Raw genomic sequence first — 24,547 nt, forward strand, 5'->3', positions numbered from 1 at the left:
CGCCTCTGACCCAGCTGTAGCCTCTGCACCGCGCCCGAGGAGGAAGAGGAGGAAGAAGGGGCCTGCCGGTCTTGTGACCCTGTCTCCTCCCGTGCCAGCAGCGGTGAGCGCTGGCGTGCCCGTGCCAGCAGCGGAGAGAGCTGGCGTGGCAGAGCCAGCAGCGGTGAGCGTGCCCGAGCCAGCAGCGGTGAGCGTGCCCGAGCCAGCAGCGGAGAGCGCTGGCATGCCCGAGCCAGCAGCGGTGGGCATGCCCGAGCCAGCGGCGGTGAACGTGCCCGAGCCAGCAGCGGTGAGCGCTGGCGTGCCCGAGGCGGCAAAGAAGAAAGCCGTATTCAAGTCTGCAGTCGTGAGAGCGGAGGAGAGAGCCGCGGCCGACTCTGCAGCAAAGACTCTTGTTCAGTCGGTCTCTTCTCATAAGGAGATGCCAATTGTCTTGGCTGCTAAAGCCTTTTCTGATTATTTGTCCCGTCTTGTCCAAATTTTAGAAATCCCCGTCAGTCCTGTCTTGTCCCCTGACCCTGTCCCCAGAAGTCCCAAGTGTCCAGCCGTTGTCTCCCCGTGTCCTGTTGATGTGGCCCCGTGTCCTGTTGATGTGGCCCCGTGTCCTGTGGTCCCCCCCGTGTCCTGTGGTCCCCCCGTGTCCAGTAGATGTGGTCCCCCCGTGTCCAGTAGATGTCGTCTCCCCGTGTCCCGTAAGTCTTGCCCCGCGTCCCGTAAGTGTTGTCCCGTGTCCCTTGTCTGGTCCTGTCATGTCCCCTGTCAGTTGTCCCGAGACCCCTCCCCGCCCCTCACCACCCAGACCTGCCCGTACCCCCCGTCGTCAGCCTTCGTCCTGTCCTCCTAGGATTCCTACCCCACCCACCCGCCCTGGTCTGTCCCCCATGAACTTTGTGGTCCCGCCCCCTCCCCTTCCCTGTTTGTTTTTTTTGATTTGTCACCCCAACCCTGCCGTCGTGTATTCATGTCTGCCTTTGTTATTATTTGTCATGTCTTGTTGGTTTGTGTCGGTGTCCCAGTCCGTCATGTCAGTCATGTCTCGTGTTTGATGTTCCCTTGAGGAGCGTCTGGAAGCCGCTCCTTAAGGGAGGGGTTCTGTCATGATTCTGCCCTCGTGTCCTTGATTTTTCCTAGTCTTGAGGCAGGATCATGACAGAACCGTGTTTTGTGTGCAAGCACATGGCCTTGTCTTTGGGCCACGTGCTTGTGTTGTCTCGTTCCCTTGCCCCGCCCCCCTTGTTAACCTAGTCGTGTCTTGATTGTCCCATCTGTGCCACCTGTCGTGTCTTGATTGTTCCCCTATTTAGCTTTCCTAGTGTGCTCTGTCTTGCGTCGGTTCATTGTGTTCATCACTTGAGATTTGTTCCTCACCTGTGATTGTGATTTGTACCTGTACCTCTGATGTGATTGTTTCTTCAAACTGTTCCACGTATTGTCATCCCTTAAGAAGTCTTTGTATACCGTGAGTGTTTGTTTATAGTTAGTGTTCTCCTGTCTTGAGTCTTTGTTTATCTCGTCTAGTCAGTCTATTTAGATTTGTTGTATCTGCCCTAGTCCTGTTTTCCCCCTCGTGGGTTTTTGTTTTCCCTTTTTTGTTAAATAAATCCTGTGTTTCGTTACTTCCTGTCTGCACCTGAGTTCCTCCCTTACCAAAACCCTGACACCCCTGGAGTCTGAGTGGGTTTTGGGAGATATTTTGGCACCCCCCGACATTGGTGTTTTTCATTATATTAAAACGTATTAATGGGTAAAGTCTGAATATACATAAATATGTGAGCAGCATAAATGTGATTGTACATGTCTGTAATTTTGAGAAGGCAGCGTTCATGACCAGTTTTTGTTTAAAATATGTTTAAAACGTATTTTATAAGCTTAATAAACATAAGTATTGGTTGAATACACAATTAAAATGTATGATAAATGATTTGCTTTGGTTTAGTAACATGTCTGTTACTGCGATGGGTAAGTTTTGATAAACTTGTTGAAATGTATGTTCTGCTTTAGTAACATGTTGTCATATATAATTTTATATATTTTTCTTTATATATTATTTAAAACAGAGATAAGTGTCTTTTTAACTTGATATGTGCATGTATATGTCTGCTTGTTTATATGATTTATCAGAATACAAATTTGTATAGTGGCATGGATATAACACTGATGTAACAAGGTACATGTGGTTTATGATGAATTTTATTGTGTAGTCATAATTCAGATCACTTAAAAACTAAATTTAATAAAAATGTATGTGTATGCAGAATTGTTTTGTGCGGTGGTAGGTGTACAGTATAAATAAATAATTATTCAGCTTTTGAAAAAGATAAAAAGTGAAGTGACATTCAGCCAAGTATGGTGACCCATACTCAGAATTTGTGCTCTGCATTTAACCCATCCGAAATGCACACACACAGAGCAGTGAACACACACACACACACACACACACACACACACACACTGTGAGCACACACCCGGAGCAGTAGGTAGCCATTTATGCTGCGGCGCCCGGGGAGCAGTTGGGGGTTTGATGCCTTGGTCAAGGGCACCTAAGTCGTGGTATTGAAGGTGGAGAGAGAACTGTACACGCACTCCCCCCACCCACAATTCCTTCCGGCCCGAGACTATGCATTTTTACTTTCTCAAAAAACAATTTCCTTTATGATTTATAAGCGTTTTGAAAAATGGGGACATGGGTTATGTCCTCATAAGTCACCCTCTCCTTGTAATACCTGTGTCATACCCATGTCATTATACAGAGTTGTGTCCTGATATGTCACAACAACAAGAGCACACACTCTAAGAGAGGGATTAAAGAGAGGACCATTTTAGAAGTTTCAACCAGGATGCGATTTGCCGGGGGGGATGCGTGGGATTTCCCCCTTTCTGGTCAATGTATCCCTGCCATTACTTAATTATTTCTATCCACGGTAGGGATAAATTTATTCCCCCCTCAAAGTGATCAGTGCTACTACACTAGTGGTGAGACATATCACAAAACGTATCACAGATCCGTGGTTTGATTAAAGTCAATTTTATTTTAAAATGCGCTACTTTGGCTGGCGCACAGCCTCTCTGTATTCACCACTCTGCAGACTTGCTCAATGTCCGCCCATGGCGCTATCTGATTGGTTACACAAGCTTACTTCAAGTTGCCTTGAAGGACAAGAGCTCATCTTTACAAACTGAGACGATCTGATGTCAAATTTTATTTACATATTAAGTAATACAAATCACAATCATGAGAGCTTTCCAATATGTAAACGCCACTTAGTGGCGTCTGTACTTCCCGGTCAGAGAGCACCTGTCCATCAAAAGCTCACTATCCAATCAGAGTAGATCACTGTTAAGCCCGCCCCCACGAGAGGTTTGTGTCAAAACACCAAACGAAAAACTGCAAAACGTAAGCGAAATCTGTGGCAATGCATTCAGAATCCACGATTAGCAAAAACTAATCTTTGAAAAACATTAACAAAGAATTAAGCATATTTGAAGAGCCTGTTAAATTTGTGCAACTGTGCTAGATTTTTTCATTTTCATTGTGTTTTTCTTATTTTGTAATGGCATATTTTTGATAGTTTCTAAAAAGTTATGTTCATTTTTATTGAAGCAAATGTAATTACATATTGCAGTAACAGGCCACCGTTGCTCAAGCAGGCGACTGATCATGTGATAACTACTATTCCATCTAGTACTAACATCTTGGATTTGTTTTCAGTTGTGCCCATTTGTGGTTGTTTTTGCTTCAGTTTGGTGTATGCAAGTTCACTTCTTTTAAAATGTTCAAGGCATCGTGAAGCTCTAAGAGCATAGGTGAGAACAAGCTGCAATGTGTGACCTGTGCATCTGAGAGAGGCCCATTCGTATTTCTACTCCAGTAGTCGAGCAGCAGCCACAATGTTGGCCCCATTGTCGTGCACAATAGCAGATATTTTATCAGGAATTTCAAATTTGTCCAATATTTCTTCCAGCCACCCTGCAATATTTTGGGCAGTATGTCTCTCCTCCAACAGCATAGTAGAGAGGCAAATTGACTCACTCGATCCACTGTGGCATTGTATTTCTTGACCAACAACCTAGCAAAATGTGTTCTAGAGGGGATTGTGTAACCTGGATTGAGAGACTTTAACATTTGTTGGAAGCCAGCTCCTTCCACCTTTGACAGTGGTCTTCAAGCATTTTATTAACTTCTTATCCCCCACCTTAACCGAGCGTATTGTCTCCAGTTCGACTTTATTTGTGGCTTTTTTTCTATTACTCTTTTATCATGTTTTCATCATGTTTTTGTCATGTTTTTGTCGCACGTCACATTTTTCTTGCATTTTCATCCTTGCTATTGCAATACTTTTTTAAAAATATATATATATATATATATATATATATATATGCAAAAAAAAAAAATGTGTAAACAAAAATTAAGAATTGCAAAACATAAATGAAGCGGCGCGAAAGCAATGATTTTGCAATACATATTTTCCATGGTCATATCTATTAATTTCTTTATTTTGCGTGTCAATCTAGTTTGAGCTTGCGATGCCGTTTTCCCTTTGCGCTTCATTTTTCTGCACATCTCGCTTTGTGGCACTGTTTTGACGTGGGGGCGGAGTCAAGGGATGGAGGCATGTACAACAAGTGACATCATCTGACCGAGATGCAGCTCACTGATCCAGGTCCTTTCGAAGGGATTGTTTCTTTTTATTCAATAGCATTAAAAAAATCATGTTTTAGTTTTATTTACTTTATTAACAAATGTATATGTGTATAAGCAGCATTGGCTCAAGTTAAAGAAGTTGTTAACATGAACAACTGCTGTTTACTTCTCTCAATGTGCACACCTTTATAGCATTAAAATATGTATTGTTTCATTTAGTTAACTTCAAGTGTTTGTTTAAAATCTCTTAACTTGTCGGAGGACGCCAGCGCACAGAAGCGTTCTTTGCTCACATTAGTTCAGAGTTACTGCTAGTTTTAATGTAAAATAATGCAATTCACTCCATAAACTATAACTTACATCATTAAAGAGGTCTATGACTCAAGTTTTATATCGATCGCGAATTTGTTTTTCATTTACATAACTACTGACATAAATAAATAAATGACTGTCATTGTAAGAATTTTTTTATTTTTTTTACTCGAGTCTTTTTGGTTTAGTTTTGCTGTGGCCACGAGATATTAATTATTGGGAACGTGATAATGTCGTGGCTACGAGTAAACAAACCAGGGTGAATAGAGCAACCTGAGATGATCAGAGATTGTTAAAATATTTTTTATCCATCCCACAGTCCGTTGATCGTGTCTTTTTATGTAATATATGTTCATATAAGGCTATTATTATTTTTATCATTAACGTATTTTTTGGACTATAAGTCGCACCTAAATATAAGTTGCATCAGTCAAAAAATACATCATAACGAGGAAAAAAAACATAAGTTGCACTGGAATATAAGTCACATTTATTTAGAGCCAAGAACCAAGAGAAAACATTACCGTCTACAGCTGCGAGAGGGCGCTTTATGTTTTCTGTGTAGGCTACAGGAGCACTGAGCAGCATAGAGCGCCCTCTCGCAACTGTAGACGGTAATGTTTTCTCTTGGTTCATTTCTCTTGGTTCATGTCAAATTAATTTTGATAAATAAGCACCTGACTATAAGTCACAGAACCAGCCAAACTATGAAAAAAAGTGTGACTTATAGTCTGGAAAATACGTTTTTTATTAATTAATATATCCAAGTGGATGCTGCACAATGCTGATGGTTGAGAAGATACCACTCGCATGATTGTACAGCGCTTTGGGTGGACAACAATACACAATAAAGCACTATATAAATGCATCATTCATTTACAAATTCATTCATATAGGCTAACCGTATATAATTGATAATAATATTATATTAATTAGGGCTATATTTGTATATTTATTGTTATGCTTATTTTCCCCTTTCAATTTGTGTATTGCTTACCTAATTAACGTTCTGTGATAAATTAGTTTTTTCATTTACAAATGAAACTAGCAAATTATTAATTTATAATTCTACTATTTATTATTATAGGTTTAGGATATTTATATAGTTATTGTTAAATTCATCATCTAAAGTACACTTTCAGTAAAAATTCCTGTCACATAGCATAATCAAAGCTTTAATTTCATTTATCTGACGCTTTTATCCAAAGCGACTTACAATTGCTATATATGTCAGAGGTCGCACGCCTCTGGAGCAACTAGCGCTTAAGTGTCTTGCTCAGGGACACATTGTCTCACAGTGAATTCGAACCTGGGTCTCTCACACCAAAAGCGTGTGTCTTATCCACTGCGCCAACACCACCATATATATATAAATATATATACAGCCATTACAATGAAACAAAATATTTATACATTTTTATTTTCATTTTAACATATAGATAAAATGAATACAGACCAAAGATTACCTGATAGATTTACCCAAAACTTAATTATATTTTATGTTTAACCACTAAAGAGACATCAGAGCCAGCGGCACATATCAGAAGGATCTAGCCGAGGTGAGGCTGCTCTCGGCGGATACTGATCGTGTGGAGCTCATGTCTTCGAGATCGGCGAAACATTTTTAAATAGGCGCTGTCTTTATAAAATACCACAGAAAAAATGGTGGTTGAACTCAACCAATGCTGCGTGAAATCAACCAATCAGGATGTTTCGCGCCCAAGTCCCGACCCTGAAAGTTCCGGAACTTCGAATAAGTACTACCTTGCCAGCAGGGACTTTCTGAGGGGCATTTTTTTACCCAGAACTTTATTTAGTTCCTGCTTCCTGTGGTGGAAAACCCGAGTACCAGGCCAAAGTCCCTAGTTCCTGGGGAAAGTTCCTGTGGTGGAAACGCGGCTTATTATTTACAAAACTCTTCAGGGCTGCGTTTTTCTCTGGAGTAATGTAAACAAAGAACGCTTCTGTGCACTGGCGTCCTCCCACAAGTTAAGAGATTTTAAACAAACACTTGCAGTTAACCAAATGAAACAATACACATTTTAATGCTATAAAAGTGTGCACATCGAGAGAAATAAACAGCAGATGTTCATGGTAACAACTTCTTTAACTTGAGCAAACACTGCTAATACACATATACATTTGTTAATAAAGTGCTATTGAATAAAAAGGAACGATCCACTCGAAAGTCTCTGCTCATCATTACAGTACCTGGATCAGTGAGCTGTGTCTTGGGCCGATTACGTCACTTCCAGGGAGGCATGTTGTACACATTCCCGTCCCTTGACTCCGCCCACATGTCAAAACAGTGCCACAAAGAGAGACATGCAGAAAAGTGAAGCGCAAAGGAAAAATTGGTATCGCAAGCTCAAACTAGATTGACATGAAAAATAAAAGCAGCGTTGCAAATAAATTAATAGATATGACCATGGAAAATATGTATTGCAAAATCATTTGTTTCATTTATGTTTTGCAATTCTTAATTTTTGTTTGCAAAAAGCAAATTTATTTTCCTCAATACTTTAACTTTCATTTGCAAAACTTTATTTTCTTTTGCAAAACGTAATTTTTTTGCATATATATAAGGTGTTAAATTGACTTGCATATATATATATATATATATATATATAGATATATATATATATATCTATATATATATATATATATATATATATATATATATATAACGCGTTAAATTGCGTAAAAGTGTGCTCGGTTTAGGTGGGGGTTAAGAGGTTAAACAACAACAATCATGTGTTGATTTGTTCATTATATAACTGACAAGTATTTTTGCGTGGAGTAAACTCACCCTGCCGGTGCTTGGTCCTCCGCTTCCACACACACGTTTGTGCTTAAGGTGCTCATGCTGAGACAGTAGTGCAGAGTTTACAGGTTACTCTTAATTTTTGAAGGCTCAAAGTAAAGTGCTCCATACTTTGGATGACTTCATTCGATTAGTTTTATCTTCTGCTTTTTTCTTTTTAGAGCTTACTCCACTGTGCAAGAAGCACGTGACCTAAAACGAGGCCAGCTCTTGGCTATTCGCTACTTCTCCTGATGAGTAAAACCTCTGCTGGCTCATTACTGCCACACTTTGGTCACCGCAGATTTAAAATATGCATGAAATGAGCCGCTTATGGCAAATAAAAGTTATTTAGCAACTAATCAATGACTAAATTAGTTGACAACTATTTTAATAATCGATTTTAATCGATTAAATCGATTAGTTGTTTCAGCTCTACACTTTACTTTCAGAAACTTTTTTTTGAAATTGTCATTCTTTATTGTACGGTAGTGCTGCACGATAAATCGCATGCAATATTTAATGTGCATCTTGTCAGTAAAGCCAGTTCTGTAATCAGCGGTAAGTCTCCATCACCTTAGTGATTTCACATGGAGCAGCATTAACTACACAGAGCCGTTGTTCACTGACAAGCTGCGCAAAACATTTTTTTTTTTTTTTTTTTTTTTTTTGTGATAAATTTTTTATTGGTTTTTCCATTTAGGAAAACAAAAACTTTAGCAAAATTAACAGAGAAATTGACATGGTAGTGTAGCATAACAGATAAATAATAAATACGTAACAAAAGCAAAACTACCAAGCATATGGAATCAAATAGACAAAGTACATGCAGGAAATGCCACATATCCACCCATCCCCCCAGCCCCCAAACCCCCCACCCAACAGGACCCCAAGAGAGAGAGAGAAAAAAAAAGATGACTACAATAAAGATTTTAGCGTAGAGATGGTATCATCCCAACATGAGATGTTTTCCGGTTTGGCTAAGTGCAAGTTTGCTGCCCAACGTTCCATAATGGCGATATCCATGTAATCTAGCAGCCATTTGTTTAAGGATAATAAATGAGGGGGTTTCCATCTACCTGCTATCAGCCTTTTAGCCGCAGTAAGACCAGCCAAAAAAAAAGGCGTTTGGATTTAGCAGGTAGGTTCAAACCCAAAGAGTCATTAAATAAAAAGAGAGTAGGCGAGTAAGGAATCTCCTGAGACAATAATGTGGACAATACACTACAAACATTTTTCCAGAAAAACCACAACACCTGGGCACTCCCACACCATATGAAAAAAAGTGCCCAAACTCTTTTGCAAGCACAGAGTACAATTAGGAAAGTGCAAAGCTTCAAATCTGAACAAACTACAGGGAGTGTAATATGACCTATATATAAAGTTGAAGTGAATCATTCAGTGGTTTGGGTTTCTGGAAGAGAGAGACAAATTTTGCCAGATCAAGTGCCAGTCCAGATTATTATTATCAGATGGCAAATCCTGGTTTCAAACTCTATCCAGAGAGAGTGGTTTGTCTGATGCCTGCAACAAGACAGCATAAATAATAGAGACCAACCCCTTACCCCCGGTCAAAACCTTATGAAAAGGATGTAATCCTAGTGTGCCATTCCAAGGAACCCCATAAGTGCGCATTGCTGTACGTAACTGAAGATAAAAGAAAAAGGAGGAACCGGGTAAATTAAAGATTTTCTGAACATCTAAGAATGAGCGGAGACATTCAGCCCAAAAAATGTCAGATAGTGTAAATACACCATTATTTGGCCAACTAGAAAAGTATATAGGAAGTCCTCCCAGCTGTAGACGAGAGTTAAAGAAAAATAGGTGACTGGAGATACCAATTTGGAGATATTCTACAATATTTTATAAGTGGAAATTAGCTCAGTGATGATACACCCAAATTTAACCTTAGATTGTTTAATAGAAATATTAGAGTAAATAAGATCTTGTAATTGGTGGGGCTTTACAATATTTTCCTCAATAGAACGCCAAGATACACAAGATGCTGAGTCAAATCAGGTGAAAAGAGGGCGCAACACAAAGGCCCAATGGTATAGTTGGAAGTTTGGGAGTCCTAAACCCCTAGACTTTTTTGGCCTTTGAAGGACAGAGATTTTAATTCTGGGTCTTTTACCCGCCCAAATAAATTTAGAAAGTAGTAAATACATTTTTTTCCAATAACCTTTGGGAGGTGCCAATGGAAGCATAGAACCAACAAAATTTATTCGGGGGAGAATATTCATTTTAATCACTGAAATACGGAATGAAAAGACAAAGCTGGAGAACTCCACAAAACATCTTTTTTTTTAAATATTGCATGCGATTTATCGTGCAGCCCAACTGAACAGTATGAGTGAATGTGGAAAAAAAAGTATGGCAGGATTTAATTTGGTCCATTAACATAAATTAGAAATGCATTATGTTCACAGATAAATCATTTAATCACTGCAATATTCTACAAAAAACAATAACTGTCAACTTTAATTTTATGGTAACTTTTTAATATGATTTTAAGTAGTTCTATAGTTAATACTATATCTTGAACTACTTTATTAATCTTTTTTCTTTTGGTTTTGTTTTATTGGGGCAGTCAGGGCCTAATGGTGAGATAGTCAGGCTTGCAACCTGAAGGTTGTGGGTTCGAGTCTCAGGTCCAGCAGGGATTGTAGGTGGAGAGAGTGAATATCCAGCGCTCTCTTCTACCTACAATACCACGACTGAGATGAGACCCTTGAGCAAGAACTGAACCCCAACTTGCACACGTGGGTGTGTGTTAACAGTGTGTGTGTTCTCTACTGTGCGTGCACTTGGATGCAGTATCCCCTCACTGCAGAACACAAGATCCAGGGGGTGTGGTTGGATCCCCATCTAGGGGGTGGAGAAGGGTAGGTTTAGGGCTGGAGAAGGGTGTGTTTAGGGATCAGGGGGTGGAGACGGGTAGGCTTAGGTATATATAAGGTGGGAGGAGTTGGATCTGGATCCCCCTGGATCTTGTGTTCTGCAGTGAGGACCATCTCCCTGGATGGATGTAATGAAAAGCACAAATTCTGTGCATGGGACCCTATACTTGGCCACACATCAACTCTTTTCTTTTCCTGAAAGAAATTCTGAGCATGGAATACTATACTTGGCCACACGTCGCCACTTTGCCTTTTCCTGAAAGTAAACAGTAATCTTTAATCTGACTGTAACTGCTGTAGAGTATAATGATACTAACTGTAGTTTCTCCAGCTTCAATTGTGTGTTCATCAGTAGATTACTGAGGTTTTTCACTCCAGAGTCTCCTAGTTTATTCCCGCTCAGGTTCAGTTCTCTCAGGTGTGATGGGTTTGATTTCAGAGCTGAAGTCACAGCAGAACAACCTTCATCTGTCAAATAACAGCCTCTTAACCTACATTGAGAGAAAAAGAGAAGATAGAAGAAAACTATTTGTAGATTAAGTGAAGTACAGTTATTTCTCTGAAACAGGTAAGACTGAAGAAGCGATGCCTGCACAGGACAAAGCCCAGTCTGGACCAGTTCTGTTCAGTTGTGTTAGACAGTCATTAATCTTTTGTTTGATGACAGAGAGATGATATGAAGCATCAATAAACAGTATGAATATGCTCTGCTACAGCAGCACAAAACTACTCTGTTGCACGTTTCATTAAAGGGGGGGGGGGTGAAATGCTATTTCATGCATACTGAGTTTTTTACACTGTTAAAGAGTTGGATTCCCATGCTAAACATGGACAAAGTTTCAAAAATTAAGTTGTACGTTTGAAAAAAACTTTCCGAGTTTTTTTCGAGTATGGCTCTGTGTGACGTTAGATGGAGCGGAATTTCCTTATATGGGTCCTAAGGGCACGTCTGCCGGAAGAGCGCGCGCTCCCGTATAGCAGAGCACTGAGAGCACAACAGACTTCACCGATCAGAGCGAGAGCGTCACGAAATGTCACAAAAGAAGTGTGTTTTTGGTTGCCAGGGCAAGACAACCCTGCACAGATTAGCAAAAAAAAAAAAACAGCATTAAGAGACCAGTGGATGGAGTTTATTTTTACAGAGCATCAACGGAATTGTGCAAGTGTTTTTGTTTGTTCCCTGCATTTCGAAGATGCTTGTTTTACAAACAAGGCCCAGTATGACGCCAGATTCGCACATCGTTTATTTCTTAAGGATAATGCAGTCCCAACGAAAAAGGGTCACGATCGTGTGTTGGAACCGCAGGCGGTGAGTAAAACTGCTTCAAATATCTCTGTGTTGTTAACTTAGCTATCGGCGCGTGAGCACATCAAGTAAACAACATGCAATGTTGTCATCAAACTGCACTTTCCACATGTACAGCTTAAAAAAAAAAAAAAAAAGACGACATAAAGTGGAACTTAGTCATTTTCCAAAACCGCTAAGCAAATATATACAGTTTCAGTACATACCACATAGAGAAGTCGTTGCTGCTGCTGCTCTTGTTAAATTTCAGCCTCTGGATCTGATTCTGGATCATAAATATACGCTGAATCTGACTGTTAGCCATGGTTTGTTTTGGATGTTTTTTTCCTCACGGTAATGTCACAACTTCCAAGCGCTCCCAACGCAAAAGCTTACTCGCGCTCGTGATTTTTTAGCTCCGCCCACACGTCACGCCTCCAGTCGGTCGTGTTTTTCTGGGAAAAATCGGTACAGACTATCTTTCTCTTATGAATATAATAAAACTAAAGACTTTTTGGAGTTATGAAGGATGCAGTACTACTCTATAGGTACTCAAGATTAACAGGATATTTAGTGAAAACGAGCATTTCACCCCCCCCCCCCCCCCCCCTTTAATAAACACAATGAAACTGTTCTGTCCCACTAGATAAAAGTTAAATGTTTGTGTATTTTGGGTATTATTAACTGAAATTATTGGATATTGGGTTGGGTAATTGCATAGGCGTAATTTGCAGGTGGGATGGGTGGGACATATCCCCACAACTTTTTGCCAGGGTTGATATTGTCCCTACCACTTTTTTAAAGTAATTGACTCTGTCTGTGATGCGCAGCCTTTTTTTCGAGCCCATGTTAACGGATCAGAACATTCACACTGCATGCGGTAAAAGATGAGAACAGAAAAGGTTATAAATAGAAAGGTGCAAAAATATTTAATATCTTGCGTGTGAGCACAGAGAGAGTTGTGAGTGCACAGGACACAGGTTGAGCGAGAGGAGACACATTGTAAGCCAGCGTAGATACACGCCTTATACAGTCAATGATCTGAGCACACGTGGATGGTTTTGTTAACAGAGCAAAGGAAATCTGCATGCAGATAGATTCGCGCTCGTGCATTATTTTAATGTGCTTTCGCGTTACAATAATGTGCTCTCGTTGCTGCTTCTGAACCGCGTACACGTAACTTACTGTATATGCACTGCAGACGGAGTACATGTGAACCTTGGACAATAAATATATTGGGCAAAACATATAACACCTGAGGCACCGCTACAGTGAGCTCTATGACCAATGCATGGCAAAAAAAAAAACCTTCCCTGAACACAGGTTTTATTTTTTATTTTTTTATTATAAGTTTTTTGCCATATGTCTAGATTTTGTTTGACATTTTTACTTAGTGATTATTTTGACTTAAGTCTGTTCTAGAGACATGTTACAACTTTTTGATAAAGCTCTCATTGGTTTTCTCTTGGAAATATGTTTCAAATTTATACTGAAGGCATTTATGACTGTAAAGCATGTCTGTGTGTGTCAAAATCGTGATTAAAATCGAAATCGCAAAATTTATAAAAAAAATTGTGATAGGTTTTTTTTGTCTATATCGCACAGCCCTAATTTCAACAGTACAAACCGGCACAAATAAAGCACAAACGAACTGCGCAGGTTTGTGTGATTCAGACGAACTGAGGTGGAGAGTGACGTCACAGCCTTCATAAATATTTTGGTTATATCTACAGAAGGAAAATATATACAGTGTTTGTTTCAACAACACAATCAGGCACAAATCTAGCACAAACCAACTGTGCAGGTTTTGTTCGATTTAGACGAACTGGGGTAGAGAGTAAGGTTGCCGCAGTGAGGAAAATTTCCCACCAGTTAATCGACGTGTGACAACAGCAGTATCACCGTGGGGTGGGGGAGGGGGTGTCCTCTTTTCCTCACTTTTAAATAGCTTATAAAGGCGTGCACATTATACTTTGACTTTCGAATTAATTAGGCTATACAAAGTTTAAATAAGATAAAACCATATAAATAAGAAATGAATATAAAAAAAAAAACTTCCAAAAATTACTTTAGCCTATATAAATGACAAGCACTCTAAAATAATTAAGAATAAAAACACTTTTTTCCCCTTTATCATATTCTCGGTCTCTTCAACATTCGGGTCACAGTCACCCCAACAGTGCGGATCCAGGAATGTCGTCTTGCGCATAAGCTGACGGCTTGCTTCTGGCAGAGCTTCATATTTATCATCTAAAATAGATATGATGCCTCTTTTAAGGTTGGCTGTCAGTTGTTTATCCTCAACCGATGTGGCCAATGTGTTCTCTTTAATGAGATGCAGCACAGGGAGAAGAGATGACGTGGTAATGCTGAACTGTGATGTGTCTTCAGTTTTTGAACTGCGTTCAGTTTGTAATTATAGACTATGCTCTCATTTAAACTAAATTATTTATAATTATTATTTTTACTTAATTCAAATAAATATTTAAGATTCAACTAATACTTTAAAAAATCTAAACGACCTTGGGGATGGTGTCACGGTAGGAAAGTGATGTAACCGTATTGCGGCTTACAACCGGTAACAAAGTCTATCGCAGCAAGCCTAGTGGAGAGTATCATAACATGGTCAAAAAAACAATGTTTAATATCTCAAACACCAAACCAGCACAAACATTTTTTTTTTTTTTGTGGCACAAATCAGCACAAATGTAGCACAAACGACAGACATAGTTTTGGTGATTATTTATTTTTATGGGGTGCCAACTTCACGAAAGTAGCACACCTCACTGGTTAAAAAAGAGAGAGGCAGGGACTCTGCTTTGATGTGATTCTGTGTTTGATCAAAGCAATCATTAAAGGGCTTCAGTTCATCTGTGAGGGAGGTGTTACTGGTTGGTGGTCAAGGTTTTTAAATTGGTCTTCAATCCTCAGTTTGTAGTCAGTAAACATGATCACATTCAGCAGTCGCAGCAGAAGTTAGAGACTAAATTTAGTATATTCAAATGTTGTACAAATCTATTCTAAGAAGGTTGTAATTTGTATTAAAGGCAAATGATGGTAAACACATTAATATAATACTGTATATTTCTAATGTGTTCACATTTTTTTCTCCAACCCCTGTGCAGATAAAGGGATAGTTCACCCCAAAATGGAAATTACCCCATGATTTACTCACCCTCAAGACATCCTAGATGTATATGAATTTCTTCTTTCAGATAAATATAATCAGAGTTATATTAAGAAAATGTCCTGGCTCTTCCAAGCTTTATAAAGTGGGGTTGGACTCAAATAAGAATTAAAATAGATGACTGTAACATTACTAGTCATGTAACATGTGAAATGATGTAAGATACTCACATCAGTGTGTTGAGTGTACAGTGTTTATCCTGCAGTAGAGCAGAGATCTGTTTCACTCCTGTGTCTCCTAGTTTACGTTGACTCAGATACAGCTCTCTCAGGAGTAACGGGTTTTTACCCACAATTCCAGTCACATACTGACAGCCTTCATCTGCGGCAGGACCCAAAAACCTGCAGAAGAGAAGATAAAGCTGGAATCAATTCAATGTGTTTTGTGTCACAAAACATTTAAAGATTATCAAAGTTTGTTTGAAACTAAAAGCTCGAGTTCAAGTTTAAACACTTGAATGTATAAACATACACATATATATGATCACTAGATCATGATTCTCAAAAATCTCAAGAACTTTCTGGCTTTTAAGCAAGAAATGAGGAAAGTTAGCAAAGAGATAACTAGCTTGTGACAGCTAAGCATTCATAGTGATATATTTAGTTGATATTTTGATGCCGGCTCTTCCTATTATTATGAAGCAGAATTCCCCAAACATTGGATTGCTGATCCACTAACAAGAACATTATCTGGGTTCAGATCATCTCTGGATAGTTTTATTTATCTGATGTCTGTTTAGTGAAACAGTAATTCTGCTAATTATGGGAAGAACTGCAGATTCGCGTGTGTGTGTGTGTGTGTGTGTGTTGAATTATCACTGATCCTCTCCTGAAACACATGTCTGTGGTCTGTGATAGATCTGCTGTTGTAGATCTACGGTGTTGTGAATCTCAACTTGATGGAAATTCATTTACAGTGCATTCAGTAACATTTAAACAATCAGGATAATAAATCACACTAAATATTTTTTTTTTTTCATGAGAAATGTACACAATAGCACAATCATAAATGTTAACTATTGAGGAACCAAACTACTGAACACCAACACATCTAGTGACTCAAAATGTCTGATTAACCTGTAACTTTTAACACAACTAAACTGTGCTGACATTTATCATCAAAACAGCAGCTGCAGCATCTCATCTTTCATGTTTGATTATTTTCAACAACAAATTGTGTACCTTACTGAATTAGTGATATACAATAATATAATGTGATATAGATAATTCACATGGATCATTTATTTAGTATTATTTCATTAGGTCTCACCTCAGTGTCTTGAGTTGACAGTTTGGATCCTGTAGTAAATCACTGAGCAGCTTCACTCCTGATTCTCCAGGATCATTTCCTGTGAGATCCAGCTCTATCAGGTGTGAAGGGTTTGATCTCAGAGCTGAAGACAGAGCTTTATAACCTTCTTCACTGATACTGCAGTCTGAAAGTCTACAAAAAAAATAATATATATATATATATATATATATATATATATATATATATATATATATATATATATATATATATATATATATATATATATATACGGCAGTTAAAGGGTTAATCCGAATCATTTAGACTTTAAAATCACATTCACAGAACAATATATATAACTTTAGTAACACTTTACAATAAGATTTAATTTATAAACATTAACTATGTTAACATGAACAATATTTATATAGCATTCATTCATGTCAGTTAATATTCCAAACTTAAACATTAAAACATTGTTTTATTGTGATTTTTTTCCAAGCACATTTTGCCAATTCCAAACCATATCAATCTTAATAACTACCATTATTTTTTATTTAAATATTTATGAGTGTTATACAATAGTCCAGGAAAGCTGGAAGAGAAAAACTCCTTATATTCATGTGTGCAGAATTATTAGGCGTGTTTTCTTTTACAGATGAAATGCGCTAAAAAGAGTTTTTATCTCAAAACTGAAAAGTCGATCCCCATGAGAAATACCAAACACAAATGCAATACAGAAATGGATAAGTTAAGTTAAGTTACTAGTTTTTTTTTTGTCCCTAAAACTGACAGAAAATGATGAGGCCTAAGATATTTCTTAAGCTGTAATGATGAAAATAACAACAACAACAACAACAACACAAAATTACAGATTTTTTTTTTTCTGCTGGTGATTAAAGAGATGTTAACTCTGAGATGTTTCTCTCTGTCCCTCTCTCTCTCTTTCTTTCTCTCTTAATAATTTATTAGTGTTTTGTAATGATTTTATTGACCTATAATTCTGGTGATTAAAGAGATGATTAAGTCTCCCTCTCTCTCTCTCTCTCTCTCTCTGACACCCAGCCCCTCCCCCTCCCCCACACATTCACACAAACTCAGCACTAGAGTCCTGCACTGGTTCGGGTACCTGCAAATTTGGCTTGAAAAGGGTGAAAAATATCCAACTGTGTCAGATACAGGTGCACTCGGGTCGAACATAGGAGAAACACGTGTCTAAACATGGGTTAAAAACAGTCACGTGCAAACGTAAAAATAGGCCTACGTTCCACTTTAAAAAAAAATCACAACCGCGCGAACGGCTGCATGAGTCATTAGTTAACAGACGTAAAAGATCAGCCAGCCGTTTTTTTTTCTTCATTGTTTTTGTTTTCCGTTTATATATATATATATATACAGAATCTGAATTAATATGTGTTTGTTTTAAGCCTATTTAAAAATTTGTGTCATAAAATTAATCGGAATAACATATTACATTCCATAGCTAGCACATTTGTGAATATGGGCCTAATCTAGACTATCCAGGTTTTTTTTTTTTTTTTAATTGCATCTGAAAATGACTTTGTGCAGCTCATTCACATGTGCGCTCTGGCACAGATCCGCCTCTCGCGATGCTCAGCTGTGAACGATTTAAAAATGGGTGCGTTCGACTTGAATCACAACCTCAGACGGTGGTATGATTTGCTCTTTTGTTGTTCTGTTTTCTTTCAGGATCAAAAATACAACAAACGAAAGCGTTTCTATATTTCCGACTGATGAGAACTATGGATATACATTCATAAATCAGTCAATTTTGTATTTTATTATAAAATATTTTATTCTAATGTGATCAGTGACTGAGGGACCAAAGAGCACGTATTTCGACATTTGCAGTAAAAACGTGAAATATAAATTCTCAGAGAAATAGACATGCATGCATGCGTGACAAAAAAATATGTAACTTTATGTAGCAAAATATTTTTTAGTAATTCTGTCAATTACACTAAGGTTATTACTTTTTTGCTATATATTTGCTTCTTATTTATTAAATACCGGCAATTGATTGATAAAACTTAAGATAAACTGTATAAAAAACGAATACCTTTTAAAAACAGTTTTCCATAAATAACTTCTGTATGACCTGGCAATAAAATTAGAAAAAAGTTTGTCTAATGTGATTGGTTTAACTGATTTGATTTCGGGTGCGGGTCGGGTGTCGGTTCTATTTTAAGCGGGTCGGATTGGGTGCGGATTTTAATTAGTGCTGCTGTCGGAAAACGGGTCGGATGCGGTTTTAAGCACTGCGGGTACGGGCGGGTGCGGATTTACAAAATCAGACCCGTGCAGCTTTCTGCTCAGCACACACACACACACACATTACCCACAGTGACAGAGGGACATCAGATATATGATAGTTTTTTTTTCTATCATCCATATAGTGTTGTATAGTCATGAAACTATGCATATTTCCTCAGAATGACTTGTCTTCTATGTGTACATTTTTTAAAGTGTTTAGAAGCTGCACTTTAAAAAAAATTAAGACATTTACTGGTTCCTTTTTTACTGTTATTTAAAAAAAATCACCACGACAAAACCATTCAAGCTATCCAAAATTCATTCGCACCTGTTCTGTAAGATAAATTCTTTAAACAGTGGTAAAAGAGGATGTGGTGCTGATCCTTCAAGAGTCACTCAAAACTTATCTGTCCATAAAGCCTAAACAGAATGATTCTTAATATACAGTATTTCACAATACTTCAGCATGTTATTCTAATTAGGTGAGGGTCATTTTATCAGAACAATACATAAAATACATATTATTTTTCTTTGAAAGATTTCTATAAATGATTTAAATCATACTCGTTTCTACAATAATTATTTAAAAGTAATCCTATAGTAATCACCATTGGTACTAAGAATTGCAAGCTTGATTTATAAGTTATGATAGTTTTAATTTTATGCTGGCCCCTGAACATTATAAAGCTACTTGTGTCTTCTTGGAGGAGTATGAATTCATTTACAGGCTGATTTTATCATAAATCCACGATAACATTTCTGAGTTCTGTATCAATCTGTGTTGTTGTTTGTTTGTTTATTTTTTATTTTTTTTTCATAGGAAGATAACGGACCCTTTACTCTCCTTTTTAATAAATGTGCTTATAAACCAAGAACAAGCTATTTATAGCTGTATTTATAAACTGCTTAGTGCTTACTACTGACTATTAATATTGGGACAAGGCTTTATAAAGCATGAACTGACTATTTACTAATGAGTGCAGTTATTATAAAGTGTTATCAATGTATTTGCTAATTTTAACAAATTAGACATTATTTTACAGTGTTATAAAATCCTTTAATGATTTATAAGCATTTGTGAAAGTTCTGCTTGCATTACAGCTTAGTCTTGATCTGTGAGCTGAACAGATTTACTGTTTTTTCAGATTTACTGCTCACATCCATGAGATTATGAAAATTCAGATACATGTCATATCACAGGGTGTCAGAGGTCAGTATCAAATGAGTTTGAAATTATTATTTGCAGCACAAATAAGGTTTTTTAGGATTTTTAAAAATCCCTAAAACTGTCAGAAATGGATAAGGCCTAAGATTTCTATGTGAATGGCTAAATGTATTTTTGTTTTCATAACTATAATGCATAAACTATGAAATTATACAAAATGCATAAAAAAGTACAACAGTTATTGTTTTCCAATGTTTTTTATTTATTTATTTAATTAATTTATTTTTTTGGATTTACATTTAAAAAAATTAGCCTACTGCAATAATTCTAAACAGCTTGAATAAAACCCGTTAATATTTATTATAGACCACTGTAACTGTCTATAATCTAAACAACAAGTTTGTTATGAAAATAAAAGTGTGTACACCACATAAATTGGACAACAAAGAAATTGCTAACAATAGTATAATAGAGCATGTTTTAGGTTTTCAGGCGTTTAGATGCAGAAATTGACAAATCAAATGTAAAATAAAATGTAATTGATTGAATTAAATATAGATTAATTCTTGTTAGAGCAAAATAATAAATAAATAAATAAATAAATATGTACACACATAAAAAAGCAGCCAATACGAATGAGTTTCCTTTTTTTATATATATAGATTAAAATTGAAGACAGAAGTAGCTGGTAAATGCGGTCACTTTAATATTCAAATCCAGTAGATCCATTTCAGATTTATTTCTCAACAGTTTATGTTTACGTGGCTGTTTTCATTTATATTCGCCAAGCTATTATGTATTTTGAAATAATCTTGTCCGTGATGTGTTCGTTCGTACGACGAAAGGCAGAATCCTGCAGCTCGAGATATATATTCTGCCAGTCGCGCTTTCAAATAGTCTTTCACACTTAAATGGGTCACAAACACCTGCATTTAGCTCTTGTTGTGTTATAATGGGTGAATTGTGTGCATCTGTGGTAATATTTTTTTTTTTTTAAAAGCACTTAAACAAGAATACATTCGTTAGTTTTGAGCTCGACACTGTACGCGCTGATCGGAGCAGTGATTTCAGATAGAATCAGAATCAGAATCAGAATCAGAATGAGCTTTATTGCCAGGTATGTTTACACATACGAAGAATTTGTTTTCGTGACAGAAGCTCCGCAGTACAACAGAATGACAGCGACAGAACATAAAACACATAATAAAAGAATAAAAAATACAAATATGTAGACAGTGAATGACAATATACAAATGACAATTGTAGGTAGGTATATTACAAAATGGAGTTATGTATGTACATATATATTGTGTGCAAAATTTAAGTGTATACTAAGTATGTGTGTTAGATAAATAAAGTGTATGTATATATAAATATAAAGTGTAGTGTGTTCGCAGTTATTGTCAGCTGTTCATTAGATGGATTGCCCGAGGGAAGAAACTGGTCCTGTGTCTGGTCGTTCTAGTGCTCAGTGCTCTGTAGCGTCAACCAGATGGCAACAGTTCAAAGAGGGAGTGTGCTGGATGTGAGGGGTCCAGAGTGATTTTGACAGCCCTTTTTCTCACTCTGGATAAGTACAGTTCTTGAATAGATGGGAGGGTTGAACCGATGATTCGCTCAGCAGTCCGGACTACCCTCTGTAGTCTTCTGAGGTCAGATTTAGAAGCTGAGCTGAACCAGACAGTTACTGAAGTGCAGAGGATGGATTCAATGATGGTGGAGTAGAACTGTTTCAGCAGCTCCTGTGGCAGGTTAAACTTCCTCAGCTGGCGGAGGAAGTACAACCTTTGCTGGGCCTTTTTCACAATGGAGTCAATGTGAATGTCCCACTTCAGGTCCTGAGAGATGGTGGTTCCCAGGAACCTGAATGACTCCACTGCAGTCACAGTGCTGTTCATGATGGTGAGTGGGGGGAGTGCAGGGGGGTCTCTCCTGAAGTCCACGATCATCTCCACTGTTTTGAGCGTGTTAAGCTCCAGGTTGTTGAGACTGCACCAGACAGCCAGCTCTTTTACCTCCTGTCTGTAAGCAGACTCGTCACCGTCCTGAATGAGGCCGATAAGTGTGGTGTCGTCTGCAAACTTCAGGAGCTTGACAGAGAGGTCCTTAGATGTGCAATCATTAGTGTACAGGGAGAAGAGCAGTGGGGAGAGAACACAGCCCTGGGGAGCTCCAGTGCTGATTGTACGGGTGCTGGATGTGTATTTTCCCAGCCTCACTAGCTGCTGCCTGTCTGTCAGGAAGCTGTTGATCCACTGACAGATGGAGGTGGGCACGGAGAGCTGATTTAGTTTGGGCAGGAGGAGGTTTGGGATGATTGTGTTGAAGGCCGAGCTGAAGTCCACAAACAGGATCCTCACATAAGTCCCCGGTCTGTCTAGGTGTTGCAGAACATAATGCAGTCCAATGTTTACTGCATCGTCCACAGACCTGTTTGCTCTGTATGCAAACTGAAGAGGATCCAGCAAGGGCCCAGTGATGTCCTTCAGGTGGGCCAGCACCAGTTTTTCAAATGACTTCATGACTACAGACGTTAGAGCCACAGGCCTGTAGTCATTTAGTCCTGTAATTTGGGGTTTCTTAGGGATGGGGATGATGGTGGAACGTTTGAAGCATGAAGGGACTTCGCACAGCTCCAGCGATCTGTTGAAAATCTGTGTGAAGATGGGGACCAGCTGGTCAGCACAGGATTTCAGACAGGCAGCCGCAAATATTTCATTTTCACACAAACAGTTCAAAAACATCTTAATTTAGCTCTTGGTGTGTTCTAATTGGTGAATTGTGTGATATTGCTGTAATATTTTAGTTTTAATAGCTATAAAACAAGAATAAACTCATTTTTTCTGAGCTCGTCATTCCACACGCTCATGCTCAGAGCGGTGATTCATCTCTCCTATTTCTCACGTATCACTGACCACACATCAATTTTTAATGAGCCCTGACCCGGTAATAATCATATATGTTGATTTAGCTTGTCAGTGTGAATTAAATCTAAGTATTTATTTGTATTTTAACCAATTTAAAAGTAAAACTAAAAGTCCGGGAATTGCACCTGTAGGGGCGCTATTTCTCTCAGACAATGGAAGTCTAAGCACATATACTCAAACAGAGGGACAGAGTGAGTTAGATGTCTGAAAGTTTTTTTTAATTTAATGTTATCCATACAGTGTTGTAAAGTCATGAAACTATGCATATTTCCTCAGAATGACTTGTTCATCTGTATGAAAAAAAATATTTGACGTGTTTGGAAGCTGCAATTTAAAAATAAAATACAATTAATCATTCCCTTTTTATGGTCATTTCAAAACATCACCACGGCAAAACCATTCAAGCTATCCAAAACCCATTCACAATTTAAGTTCCTCAATGTTTTTTCAACATGTCGACAAAGTTTGGTGTGTCAAGTGTACTCCTCTGAGCACTATGCATTAATTCACAGCAGAATTTTCCCAAAAATCCATATTCAATTCAAAATAGCCAACTGCCTGTTGGTCATAGCTGATGACTGTAAATTAGAAAGTTGTCCGTCTTGATAAGACCAATATATGTACTGAGTTTGGTGTCTGTAGCTAAAACTAACCCCCCACTTTTGACAAAAGGTGGCGCTATAGAGTGCCTCCTTCATGCCCTTTTAACCTTTTTTTTCTGTATGAAAAAAGGTTTTGAAGTGTTTGGAATTTAAAAATGCAGGAAAATTAATAATTCCATTTTTACTGTCATTTTAAAAAATCACCACGACAAAACCATCCAAGCTATCCAAAACCGATTCACAATTTAAGTTCCTCAATGTTTTTTCAACATGTATACCAAGTTTGGTGTGTATAGTGTTACTCTCCTCTGAGCAGTATGCATTAATTCACGGCTAAATGTAAAAAACAATCCACATTCTAAATCAAAATAGCCGACTTCCTGTTAGTCGTAGCTGATGACTGTGAATTAGAAAGTTGTCCGTCTTGATAAGAAAAATTTTTGTACTGAGTTTGGTGTCTGTAGCTAAAACTACCCCCCCCCACTTTTGACAAAAGGTGGCGCTATAGAGTGCCTCTTCCACGCCCTCTTATGAACTTTTGCCAGTGTCTAGCTGTCACTAATACTGATATGTGTTCTGAGTTTGATGAAATTCTAAGCATGTTATATGCCTCAAAATCACCTGAGAAGTATTCCAGTTTGACATGTTGCCATGGCAACAATATTTTTAGATATCAATATCCCCCAGCAGATTTATATCGGCTGTGTTTTAACATTATTCTGATGAAGTTTGAAGCAAATCGAGTAAAAATAAGATGCTGAATTCAAAGCATTTTGAAAATGACACACTTCCTGCTGCCAGTTGGTGGCGCTATAACTTTGACTCCTAATAGTCACATATATGCGATCGACATCATACAATGAATAATCTGATGAAGTTTGATTAAAATTAGGAAATGTATGTGGATGGTATTAGACACTTCCTGTTTCTCAATTCTCGCCATAAATTCAACGCACGAGCAAACCGTTCGAGATATCAAAAATCCCCTGGCAATTTTTCATCCCCAATGTCTTGAGATCATGTTGACCGAGTTTGGTGGCAATCGAGTAAAAAACCTATGACAAGTATATCAAATTCCAGAGCATGCGCTTTTTACATAACTCTAAATAGCTGACTTCCTGTTGGGTGGAGCCTATGACATGCAATACGCAAGTTGTTCGGCACGATGAGATCTATATGTGTACTGAGTTTCATATTAATAC

Source organism: Carassius auratus, chromosome 22 (assembly GCF_003368295.1).
Source record: "Carassius auratus strain Wakin chromosome 22, ASM336829v1, whole genome shotgun sequence".
Classification (NCBI taxonomy): domain Eukaryota; kingdom Metazoa; phylum Chordata; class Actinopteri; order Cypriniformes; family Cyprinidae; genus Carassius; species Carassius auratus.